The sequence below is a fragment of the Porites lutea genome, chromosome 4 (assembly GCF_958299795.1).
Source record: "Porites lutea chromosome 4, jaPorLute2.1, whole genome shotgun sequence".
Lineage (NCBI taxonomy): Eukaryota > Metazoa > Cnidaria > Anthozoa > Scleractinia > Poritidae > Porites > Porites lutea.
In genome coordinates, this window is record NC_133204.1 from 26,580,683 (window position 1) to 26,593,842 (window position 13,160).

Consider the following 13,160-nt stretch of genomic DNA (forward strand, 5'->3'; position numbering starts at 1 on the left):
AAAATTGAACGCAACATTAACACTAGAAACAATGGGTGTTCACTAAAACTTCCCAAAGCCAAATTAGAATTTGGACGGAGAAGTTTTGCCTTTCAAGGGGCTCTAGTTTATAATACTTTACCTCGGCATTTAAGAACTTTAAATTCTAGGTTTCTTTTTAAGAGTAATTTAAAACAATTTTTTCATTAGTATTCCATAATTCACAACTATTTTCAGTCTTGTAAGTCGACGATTTTTACAAATTTTGATTTTAAAATATTAGATTTCTTACTGTTATTTTATTTAATTTTCCTTTTTCGATTTTCTTTTTTTTATTTTTTTAGCTATTTATGAGATAATTGCAGGACCCTTTTGATAACAGTTCTTTTTATTAGAACTGATAGGTTATCCTGTATAAATATTCGCGTTATTATTATTATTATTATTATTATTATTAACGGCTGGAACTAGGCGAAATAATAGCTAAAAACATGGCAAAAACAGCAAGAAGACAACTCGGAGGGCGACATCTGCTATTTGGAGAATATTTGAGGAGCTGGACAAACCTAAACGTACACTATCGAAGATGAACTTAACGTCGATGCAGGTAAGCATGTCAAACTGAGCACTGATAAAGAGAGAGAGAGCGGGGGAGGGAGGAGGGGGGGTTAGGATGTAAATTGAGCCCAGAGCCGGTGTCAGGTTTTTAAGTTATTAAAAGTACTGTTACTAATTATCGACGTGAAATAATTATAACGACCTTTACCTTTAAAATGACGCGAGCCTGCAGCCTAATTTTGAACATCCATATTGTAGTCAATTGATAGCTGTCAAAACAGGGTATTTGCTGACCAGTATCACATGAACGTATTGTGGGCTTAGGTGTCGACCATTAAGGTTACGTGTTCTTTTGAAGTTTTCCGTTGACAAGTTACTAGTTTTTGATTGATCGCAGTCTCAACTTTAAGTGCATGTCTATTTTTTAACGGGGCTTCGCCCTTAGCCTTGGCTAAATTTATACTGATTAAGATGTTATGAGAATGAAGATGATGATGCCAATGACGATGATAAGGACAAAAAGATTGATTCACTTGAACTACCTGATAACCAGAAGGTCCTGTTCCAGACTGCAATTATTTCTTTTTCGCTGAGTGCCTTGTCGTACACCTGAAGACAACAAATGTGTCCTTTGAAGCACTTGCTTAAACGATCCATTGCTCCCATTTTTACATCATAGTGAGTATTCAGCTCAAATATTCCAGCATTTACCTAATGGTGCAACGTATTAAATCTGTAAGAGATGCTGCTTTGTACAGAAATACCCTTTGTAATATCACATTAAATTAGAAGAAAAGTTTGATATTTTTTAAATATTTATTTGTTTAGAAACACTACTTAAGTTCTTTTCTTGCCTCTTGACAATTTCAGTACGGAAACAAAAAACGTAAGACAAATTAAGGTCTGTCATTTTTTTCTGTCTTTCACTTAATAGGCTAATTATAATTATCCCGACTAATTTGTCCTAAATTGTGAAAGAAAGGAAGGACTCTACTTTTTTGGGGTAACATTAATGCACAGTCTGATACAACACATCTTTAAGAAATACTTTTTTTTCCACAGTAAACGTATTTTTATTTCTGATCGAATAAAGCTGAAAAATATGTGTAGCAGATTTATTTATTCTTTTTTTGTAAGTTGCTCTCTCTGGATTTAACTATCTGCAATACCTAACAATAACACCACGCTCACTGAAATATAACTAAATCTTGCTTTTGGGTGTGAATATGAAACATGCTGTCGCCATTTTCTCACCTCGGACGTTGCCGTTCCATTAACCCATATCTTTGCGACGCCGGAATAATAATCATAAGAGATACCAACGTAATACCATTTGTTTGAGTCTATGTGCGTATGGGGTTTTGTGGTCCAGCTCGGACTATTAGCATAGACACTACCACTATCATAGTACTCCACGATCCAAAACCGAAATCCATGGGTTCCAGAAGCCCTTCTGTAATGAAAGATTGGACCCCTGTCGTTTTCCCTCTTTACCATAGCCAGGACTGTTATTGAATGTCTTGCGTCCAGACCTCCGTTGTTTGGAAACTCAATGTAACTTGTGGAGCTACCATAGAACTGGTACGAGCCTTGAGGATGTCCATAAGGGCCTGGGGCGAGGTGTACATCGTGTGCTATTCCAGGTGGGTTTTTGTTTGCACTGATGTCACGTGTCCCATGTAGACCATTTAGAGGAAACAAAGCAGCAAGAACAGGGGCACCATCTGTTAGAAGATGTGATTTGAGAGAAATATACGTTATCGTTCATGATCAATTTATTTCTTGGTAGCATAATTTTTAAGGGTCATATTTTGGAGAAAAATGTGACCTTTAGGAACAGATTTTGTATCTGGCAAGTCCATGATAGAAGGTATACTAACTGGTATATCCTAGAAATTATGCCATATTTTAATAATTGCAAAAAGATAAAACCTAAGAAGTGAGAATTTGTCGACGCTTTTCAAGAGCATTTAAATCCGCCGAGTTAATGACCGCGACCGCGCCATTGATGTCTTTCAAAATAATGGCCCGACGTATTCACTCAGTGGGATCATGAATCATTCTTTTATTATAATAATAGTAATAGAAATGGTATTATTAATAATACAAAGAAACTAAGCCTCTGCCTAGAAAATTACACAGCAGAACCTCTACAGTTTTATTCTTCCATTGGCGAAGATCTCTTTTAAGGGGACCCAGATTTCATTTTCAGGGTCAGTAAAACACATCAAGACCAAACCCTAATACAAAAACTTTATTAACTTCCGTATTTGAAAAAAAAAAAAAAAAAAAAAGAGCGCCTGCGAGTTCAGGAAAGCTTTCTTTTATAATCCCTGCATAGTGATTTGATTCACGACAAAGTTCAACAGAGATGTTAACAAGTAAAGAAAGCTGAAAGGAGTTATCAAGCTTAAATGATTCTAGCAAAGAGTTGTAAATTTGTCTTTTTTGTCAGCTCCAATGCAAACAACCAAGGCTTTAATTTTTTAACTAACAAATCTGAAGTTCCTTTCCCAACGTTACTGATTTTAAAAAATATATATGTACACACTTAAAGATAAGTAGGTAATTGTATAAAAAAAATACCTGTACTGGACTTTGCAAAGAAGGCTAATATTAGGGCGAGAACCTGCAAATTAACATGAGACATGTTTAAGAATAAATCTGAGGTTAAAAAAAGTCAAGGCTCCTTTTGGTAAAGAATCACCTTCAAGCAACAGCGTGTACACATTCCGGAAGATCAACACCTTGCTCGTCAAATTTCGTTTAAAAGTGTTCCCTTCTAGCTACTAGTTGTAAATTAACCTCGTCAAAAAGTTTATTTCACTATTTCTTTAGCTGTCAATTATTTATATATGTTAAACATGCACTATTAACTCACCTTGATGTCAAATAGTGTCCCGTATGTAGTATAAAAGGGTGCAAAACTAAACCATAAAAAGTTAATTAAGACTCCGTATAAATACCAAAGTCTTCAATTAAAAGAGATCTTAAATATTCTTGACGAAGGCTTCAGGACAAATTTTTTTCCTTCCGCGCTGGTTTTCACTTCCAGCAGAGTCTTACCGAATTGGTTAGTCATGACATATGTGCCCTCCTTGCCCTCCCCCCAAAAAGACAAGAATCAAGTGTCATCATTTCGTAATTGAGTTTGTCAGAGATGGTTTTTGATATATTCAGAATCACAACGGTATCAGTTTTTTAGTCTTATTATTGTAAACATATCTTTTTAAACTTTTGTGAAACGATTCAAGTTACCAAAGCCAAATGAATAAATAATGTTGTTAGGTGACAATTTATTTTCTTTTGCGTAAATAATTAATTGTCGAAACTGATGCTGAATCGCAATTAATAATTGAATCTACTCGTTGTTAACTTCGCTTTAACGATGATCAGTTGTTGTCAAGATGCTTTTCTCCTATTGTTTATTCTTTGACAACGTGACCAACAGAAACGAAGGCTCGGCATTTGGTCAGATTTAACAACATGAACGCAATGTCAAATGAGAGCCCCAGAGTGCCCAAAAGGGAATGAATGCGGCTTTCGGTGCTCAGTTTGCCGCTTTGCCATTAGTCTAGTCAGTTCCTAGATCTGCAAGCGCTGCCATAACTGTGGTGGCGTTGTCTAACAGGTTATGTGTAAGTGGAAACTCATAATATGAAGGACGAAAAATATGTTGTAGTTCAATTTTATCCTTGTCTTAAATTTTATTTTCCTTGTTTTTGGGCTATGGTAAAGTATGGTGATGAGTTTGAAGCAAAAGGAAATGAAATTTAAATCAAGGATAAAATTGAACCACAACATATACACACCCTCACGCGTCGTCATAGCAAAGCCTTGAAAGCGGAGCATCATCGTTTGCTATATTAAGTAAATTAGGCCAAATATAAGGGTTTTTTGTTGGGCTGTTTTGTTGGATCGCAATCAATAAATCAAGCAAGAATTCATATAAGTAAAGGCAAGAGACTATAAAGGGGACAGAGAGGGCATCCCCCATATACACCCTATTCCATAGGTAATTCGTCTCGAGTTATTTTTAGAATCGGGATAAAGTTACCTCGCGCGAGGCGTGGATGTTTCGTGGAGGTTTCGCATGGCCAAACGCCGTGCAAAACATGTCGGGCGAGAGGCAATGAAAGCGTTAAAAGATCGAGAGCATTCCTGAATATTGAAGCGAAATGAGTCGGCGCTCACCTGGGAAAAAGGAATCGCTGGACTCTTTGACAACCCGTGAAATCAGTTTAACTCGAAGTTGTCGTAACCTCAGTGCTTTAATAAAATGAGAAATTTCGCCGGTCGTTTGTACAATTTAGGGAGTTTAAGATCCAACGACGCGGAGGACAACTAGAACGTCAAAAAAACAATAGGTTTAATTAGCAAAACACAAACTTCGCACGTGCAACACACTTTTTTGTTCATTTCTTTCCCGTTTTTGCACGACTACGACGTGAAAATGCCTAATTTCGCGTTTTATGGAGGACGTTAATAAGCAACGACGAAGTTTTATTTCTCTTTCTGAGCTTGAATATGGTCCCTTGAAATTCAGCTTCAGGAGGGTTCGCCTACAATTGACAAAGTAAGTGGGTAGGAATAATCGCTATAAAGACTGAAAAAAATAAACATCAAACCAGAAATTGCTCTCTTCAAACTGTAAATTACAAATGATCCTGAGAGAATATTCAGTGTGTTAAGGATTTCCCTGCTCTACTGTTAGCTCTATACAAGAGAGGAAGGGCGATTCTTTTTTAATTTCGGTTTCGCTGACACAGCTTTCGCAGAAATCTCGCTGTAGAAATCTCGTCGACAAAAGGAATAGCAAAATCGCTCTCCGCGTCTTCCCCCATTTTGTTCTGCTTCATTTCGTGAAGGACGCGTCGCTCTCAGCGTGGGTCATCCACGCGGAACACATTCGCGCTATGTGATTGGCTGTTGTCTAATCCCCCTTGAGATCTGTGGTGTTAAAAATAACTCGAGACGAATTACCTATGGAATAGGGTGTATATGGGGGATGCCCTCTCTGTCCCCTTTATAGTCTCTTGGTAAAGGATAATGCAGTAGCTCTCAGGCCTTAATCATATTTGAAATGTGCCAGATGCGTATTCATAGGCCACTGGCCAGGTCCTTAAGATAACAAATTTTTTTGTTGAATTTGAATAAAATAAGCATTTTTTTTTTTAGAAAAAAGGGCTCCTTTCCATTCCACTAGTAACTCAGTTCACAAATTCTGAAAATTCTATTTCATTTTATTGTACTATATTGTATGTGTTGTATCGTAGATTCTGTTCTATTCCATTGTATTCTGTATTTGTGGTACACCGTCGTCAGAAGAAATAAAACGCTCCCGATTTTTCCCTTACCGCCCTAGACGAGCAGAACTGTATAGGAGGTATATCGACGACATTGTTGGAGGGGCTTCGTGCAGGAGAGAGGAACTGGAAGCCTTTGTTAACTTTGTCGCAAACTTCAACCCGGCACTTCAATTCACTTCCACTATCTTTGAAATAAAACTCCCCTTTTTGGACATCTCCCTACGGATTTCTGATACTAGAATTCAGACGTCTGTCCACTACAAAGCCACTGACACTCACAGCTACCTCCATTTTCCTTCTTTCCATCCTCAGCACTGCAAATGTTCTATCCCTTAAAGCCAGTTTCTCCGCCTGCGTCGCCTTTGCCCTGGCGATGGTGACTTCCTTTTGCGATCAAAGGAGATGGTTTCTTTCGCGGAATTCTTTACTGACCGCGGTTATCCTCTTTCCTATCTTGAAAATGATCTACAGAGAGTAGCAACCATTAGCCCGCATGACGCGCTGCGCCCGTCCGAACAGGGTGACACAACCGTTGATAGGGTGCCTCTGGTTTTCACACACCACCCGTTTAACACTTTCGCATTCTATCAACGGATGAGCAAACCCGGTGTGTCTTTCCACAACCACCTTTTGCGGCGTACAAGCGCGACGTCAGTTTAAGAAACATGTTGGTCCATTCCACGGATCACACTTCTATTGAGTAACCTGGTTCCCGCGCGTGTCAGCGTCCTCGATGCAACACCTGCTGTCACATAAGTTCCGTCGCTGAGATACGAGGCCCTAAATCTGTCATTAGCATCCGTGACCATTTCACCTGCCAGTTCGTAATCGTGTGGACGCCCGGGTGCACTCCCTTATTTGGCCGTGACTGAATGTGTACCGCCCAATTTGGTTTGGTTTTCAGGGTCTAGGGTCTGAAACAGGGTGTGGAAAATGTTGTTTTCTGGTGTGAACTTTGAGAGTGCGCGGTCTACATTTGTGGTATTAATATTAAAAAAAAAATTCTCAATGATTAACCTCGTCCCCACGGTTTTTTTTCCTGGAAAGAGGGCAGGGCAACCACCCCACCCCCCCTCCCCCCACCCCCGATTGGCAGGCTGATTGTAGAATAAGATTTTTTGAGGTTGTTCTGTGATTTATATTTTCTAAAATTACCAAAACTTTGAATAGGAAATACATTGGGGTCATCATATACTGTAGCTCTCTTGTCTTAAACAGAAAATATACGAATTATACGAAGAGGGGTACCTTTTTCGTGAAAAATGGTATAAAAAAGGGTAAGGGGTTGGACCTCGGGGCGGAGCCTACCCGTATAACATTTGTTGAGTACCCCCCGGGTTTTTAACCTATTTAACCTACTTAGACTGCGAGCAGTCTCTATTTCTCTTGGAGACTCAGTAGATCGAGTGCACGCGTGAGGGGAGAGCGGTCAGTGCATAATTTTACTTTTTTACACGCCGCTCGCGGTCTATAACCTGCTTTGCAGTCACCAACCATACCAATAAACTTAAATCAGTCTCTTAATTACCCTGTAAAATACTTTTATATGGAAATGTAAAACATACTTTCTTAGCTTTTGCAAGCGATTTCCTTTTCCCCCCGAGTATCCATGGCTTAAATCGCAGCCGATCGGGAAAATAACCACACAGGAGGCAAGAACAAACCAGGTTAATAAGGAAGAACGTTTTTCCATTGAAAAATTCCAGCGAGTTATTTATCGCCTTGAACCTCTTACCTGGATTCCCATACAAGTCATACCAGTCCTTTATGTTCTCGGCCATTTAAGGATTACGCAATATGATACGACCAGGGGGGCTGGTAGCGAGGTTTGGAACCGAGTTTACATGTACCGTTGCACTTATGTCCTATCTTGTGAACATGTCCTCTGACGTAATGTGATATACAAGCCAATCAGGTCATGCGATCTATCGTGTTAGTCCCGGCATAGGACTGGAAAAGAACCTCCGTTGCAGTTTGGTCCTTGAGCAAAATTTGCAAGTTTAGCGGGTCGGGGACGGTAGTAAAATTTGTCTTGCAAGGTTAAGTAAACATGGCGGCCGAATCAACAACACAATTTCGGATTTTAAGGCTGCGAAGGAGAGTATATTTAATGTCGTTTTGGCATTTTACATTAAGAATTCGAAAAAAACAATACCGGCTGTGGGTCGTTAAAGTTAAATTTCACGTTTTTACATGTTATAAAAATATGAAGAGCGGATTGTGCCGTTTCTACTCCGTCTCTCACTTTCGTATCGATCAACTTAATTTTTAGCCCATATCCGTTAAGATAGCTAAGACTTGGCGGAGAGGACAAGTCAAATCGCAAAATATTTTCACCATCTAAGTCCATATACAGATACTCTGCATCTTATGAATATCGTGAACTCGAATAAAAAGCGAACCGGCTTACGAAAGTATGACACTAATTGATTCTGTTCATTATGCAAATAAAGCGTTCAAAGACAGGTCTTTACTGGTGATCTTTTAAGCATAAAATGCGTAAGTTCGCTGATTGTGTTGTATTCTTGATTGGCGCAGGAAACAGTCAGTGTTTCCGGTTTTAATATGAAGGCTGAACGGTTGTAAAATCACTAGTTTTTCTAGAAAGGTGTGTGACTTTCGGTGATTGATTGGTAAGACACAGATTGAGTTAACGCAAAATGTGACTTCTTTCCACAGTCCACAGTTTGAGATAACTCAAATCCTGGCCTGAAAAGCGAAGCCTATAAATAGTCCACGATCTGGGAACCACATTTCGCGCTGTCGCGAAATACTGACTATTATATTCAGGGGAACCCAACGATAATTTTCTGTAAAATAGCTGTTCACAGAAGCAAATATTGCCTAGAATTTTCTATCACTTGAGGAAGGCTAAAAATTTCTTACAAAATACGAAACCTAAAATTTTCGGGTTCGAAAATGTGATGGAGAGAGGAACCAGAAAAATTCTAACTTTCGTAATACGTTAATCTGCATCTTAAATTTCCCGGAAAATACCGTAAAATTCCGAAATTAAGCCCCTCCAAATATAAGCCCCCATATTTGTAACGCAAAAAATCCTCCGTAAAATCGTCCCTCCGGATATAAGCCCCTCGGGCGTCTTGAACTTGGAAATCGCCCTCAAATACAAAACAAAACAAAGCAAAAATATATAAATTTTTGTCTTTGCCAAAGATCCATCACAAGCCTCAAATGATTGCAGTCAGAAAGTGTCACAGTTTATTTCTGTTTGCGTAGTTTACTCCTCACTCTTGGCTTGGATTTCTTCGGTCCATATAGACAAAGTATACTTGGACTACTTGCATGGCTGTGTTTTAAAAAGGTCAAAGTCCTCAAGACGAGTTTCAGTTAAAACTTTCTGCAAATTACTGACATAAATTTTCTTCTAACTATAAGCTAGCCCCCTCGATTTTGAGACGCAAATTTCCCTCCAAGTATAAGCCTAGCCGATTTTAAGACGCAAATTTCCCTCCGAATATAAGCCCCTCAAAAAGGGCCTTTGAAAAATATAAGCTCCGCTGATTATTTTTGGAATTTTACGGTAATATAGCACTGAAGCCCTTGCAAATCTATTTGTACTCTGGGTAGCCTAAAAAGAGCGGTTTTCAATGTATTTGGGAGGACACCGTCGTTGGGTTCCCCTGTTTATTTGGAAGGACAAGGAACGACGTATCTCAAAATGCGACTCTTTACGTTCGACACGGTTTGCGATATTTTTTTGGCGCAAACCTTGGTCTTAAAACCTAGAACACAGATTGAGTTAACGCAAAATACGTCACAATTGCCAGACCACATTATGCGTTAGCGCAAACCGTGGTCCCAGTAAAGTGCTCCTTTTTTTGCCAGCAATGACTTTCTGACGCCGATCGGGTCAATTGACTGGACGTGATTTTGAGCTGAGAACAGAAGAGTTAAACACCCCGTATTTTGCAATAACGCAAAGTGTGGTATAGAAACAGCACCATAGTTTGAAATGTCGCAAAATAAGACTTTGCAACGGGCCCACCTTTTGAAACGGATATGTTATTTCAAATGATGTCTTTGTTCAGTGCAGTTGGTCGAAATGGAAAGGGTTATACCATTGTAGGAGTACGTTCATTGGTTGTAGATGAGGTTAATCGGCAAATCTCACTGTTTTAAATCACAGACGGTTTAATTTGCCCTGTGATGTCATTGATGTTCTAAAGGTGGGTGAATGTCCTGTCAACCATAACTTGGAAGTCTCTACTTTTTTGGATTAGTATCTTTCTCTGAATCCTGACTTCCAAACTTACATAATTTTTGCTGGGTGTATGCTGATGGCCTTTCAGAACCCCTACCCCATTATTATACTATCTATTCTGAGGACCCTATAGAAGCCATCTTATCCACTTTTTGACAAATGTAATTTACGCGATCACAATATATGTAGTCACTTTCTTTCTATGCATCTACCTTATAAAGTCAACTTTTCAACCGCGAATCTTCCGTTGAATTCCTACTCAAAAATTAATGTTAATTAATTATAATGTTCAACCGTGAAAATGCGACCTCGCCCAGCAGCACATCCCCATCAGCAAGAACAGAAAACAAGGAAATACTATATAAAAGTTATGTTTCAATTCGCGGGAAACATAATCGAAAATGATGCTTAAAAAAACTGAGCTTTTCCCTCATGGAGTTTTTCTGTCGAGGGTAGAGGGTGGCTGTACACAGGTTACTGCCAAAACTTAAACAGCTAAACACATTGTTTTGTTGATTACTTATGATGCACCTATGACTACAGGAATTACTTGCGTTTCTATAGCCACATTTGTTCAAGCTTACTTTTAGTACGGTGTTCCTAATCAGTTAATTCCATCTCGATGCATTGTTGGAAGTTTTTCAGTCAGAGGACCTATCTTCGTCAACGACAATAAAAAATGCTTTATTTTTTCTTTATAACAATGTCACGTCGATTGTCAGATATTTTTCTGTCATTTCAGCACCATTAGATCAGGGACCACACGAGGTTCAATCTCAACTGATACCCAAATTTTCACATGCTTTCTTTTTGACAACTCATTTATGAGTTTTTGCTAAACATTTGATTAACCTTTGTCAAATTAATTCACCATTTTTGGCAAAAATTTGCCTTTTTCGAAAAATAAGTAATTGTCAAGGTAGCCTTTTTTGTATCTCATTTGAATTTTGTTCAAACCTGTCCTGTTATATTCTTCCCAAATTTGCCATTTTCGCCAAAATTTGCCATCGTTGTAAAAATCTCTAATTACCAACAGGCCATTTTTCGCCTTCTCATTTGGCAAGCCATTCATTACTTCTTGCCAAATTCGCTATTTTCGCCAAAATTTGTCATTTTTGTAAAAATCGATAACAGTCAACATGCCTCGTTTGTCATTTCATGTAATTTTTGGCAATTCTTAAATGTATTGTTGCCAAATTTGCCATTTCTGTTATAATCGCCATTTGTCAAGATGCCCCTTTTTGTCATCTCTTTTGTCAAACCTTTGATAACGTCTTGCCAAATTTGTTATTTTCCTAAAAATCGCCAGCTGTTAACATGCCACGTTTTGTCATCTGATTTGAATATTTGTCCAAACTCTTGACTAATTTTTGGCATACTCGCCACTGCTTTTTTTTACCGATGAAATTTGCCTTTATTGCCTATATTTGCCATTTTCTTATTGAGAACGCGTTTTGTACAAGATGCCCGTTTTTGCCGTCTCATTTAAACTTTGCCAAACCTTTGATGAATTTTTCCAGGAATTCATTGATTTCGCAAAAAACGGCATTTTCGTAAAAACCCACAAATAACGACATCCTTCTTTTGTCATCTTGTTCAAAATTTTTGCCAAACCTTTGATAAGTTCTTGCCAAATTCGCCATTTTAGCCAAAGTTGCTATTCTTGCTAATTATCAACAGGCAATTTTCTAAGTCCTTCGATGAATCCTTGCCGAATTCGCGATCATTTGTCATTTTCGTAAAACTCACAATTATCGACATGCCTCGTTTGTCATCTCATTTGAATTTTGGCAAACCTTAAATGAAATGTTGCCCAATTTGCCATTTATGTTATAATCGCCATTTGTCAAGATGCCCCTTTTTGTCATCTCTTTGTAAATTTTTGTCAAACCTTAGATAACTTCTTGCCAAATTCGCCATCTTTGCAAAATTTGTCATTGTCCTAAAAATCGCCAGCTATCAACATGCCCCTTTTTGTCATCTTATTTGAATATTTGGCCAAACCCTTGATGATTTTTTTGGCACACTCGCCATATTTGTCGAAATCTACCTTTTCTCAATATTCCCCTCTTTATCACTCTAAATGAGGTTTTGCCAGATCGTTGGTGGATTCTTGCCCAATTCCCCATTTTCTCAAATTTGCCATTTTTGTGTAAATCGCCAACTGTCAATATGCCTGTTTTGTTGTTTCATTGTCTCAGTCCTTGCCAAATTCGCCGGTTTCGCAAAATATGTCATTTTCGTATAACCCACAATTATCGACATGCCTCTTTTGTCATCTTGTTTTAATTTTTGCCAAACCTTAAATAAATTTTTGCCAAATTTGTCATTTTCGTAAAATCGCTATTTGTCAAGATGTCCTTTTTTGTCATCTCATTTGAATATTTGGCCAAACCCTTGATGAATGTTTGGCACACTCGCCATTTTTGCCGAAATTTGCCGTTCTCGCCTACATTTGCCATTTTCTTATTGTAATAGCCATTTGTTAAGATTTCCCTCTTTGACACCTCAATTGAGGTTTTGCCAAACCTTTGATGGATTCTTGCTCAATTCCCCGTTTTCTCAAATTTGCCATTTTCGCGAAAATCGCCAACTGTCAATATGCCTCTTTTGTTATCTCATTTAATTTTTTTGACAGACCTTTAATGATTCCTTTGCCAAATTCGCGAATTTTGCAAAATATGTCATTTTCGTAAATCCCACAATTATCGACATGCCTGTTTTGTCATCCTGCTCAAGTTTTTGCCAAACTTTGTAAATTTTTTTGCCAAATTTAAAAACTTTATAAAATTGTCATTTGTCAAGGTACGCCTTGGAAATTGGCCAAACCCTTGAACTCTCCATTTTTGCCCATTTTTTTTTCCTTTTTCGCCTACATTTGCCCTTTTTTTTTTATAATCACCATTTGTCAATATCTCCCTCTTTGTAACCTCATTTGAGTTTTTGCCAAACCTTTGATGGATTCTTGCCCAATTCCCCATTTTCTCAATTTGCTAATTTCGTGAAATCGCTAACTGTCAATATTGCAGGTTTGCACTCGCCGTCACGGCGGCCATGCTGGTGCGCAAGAAAAAAGAGCATTTCTCTCCTCT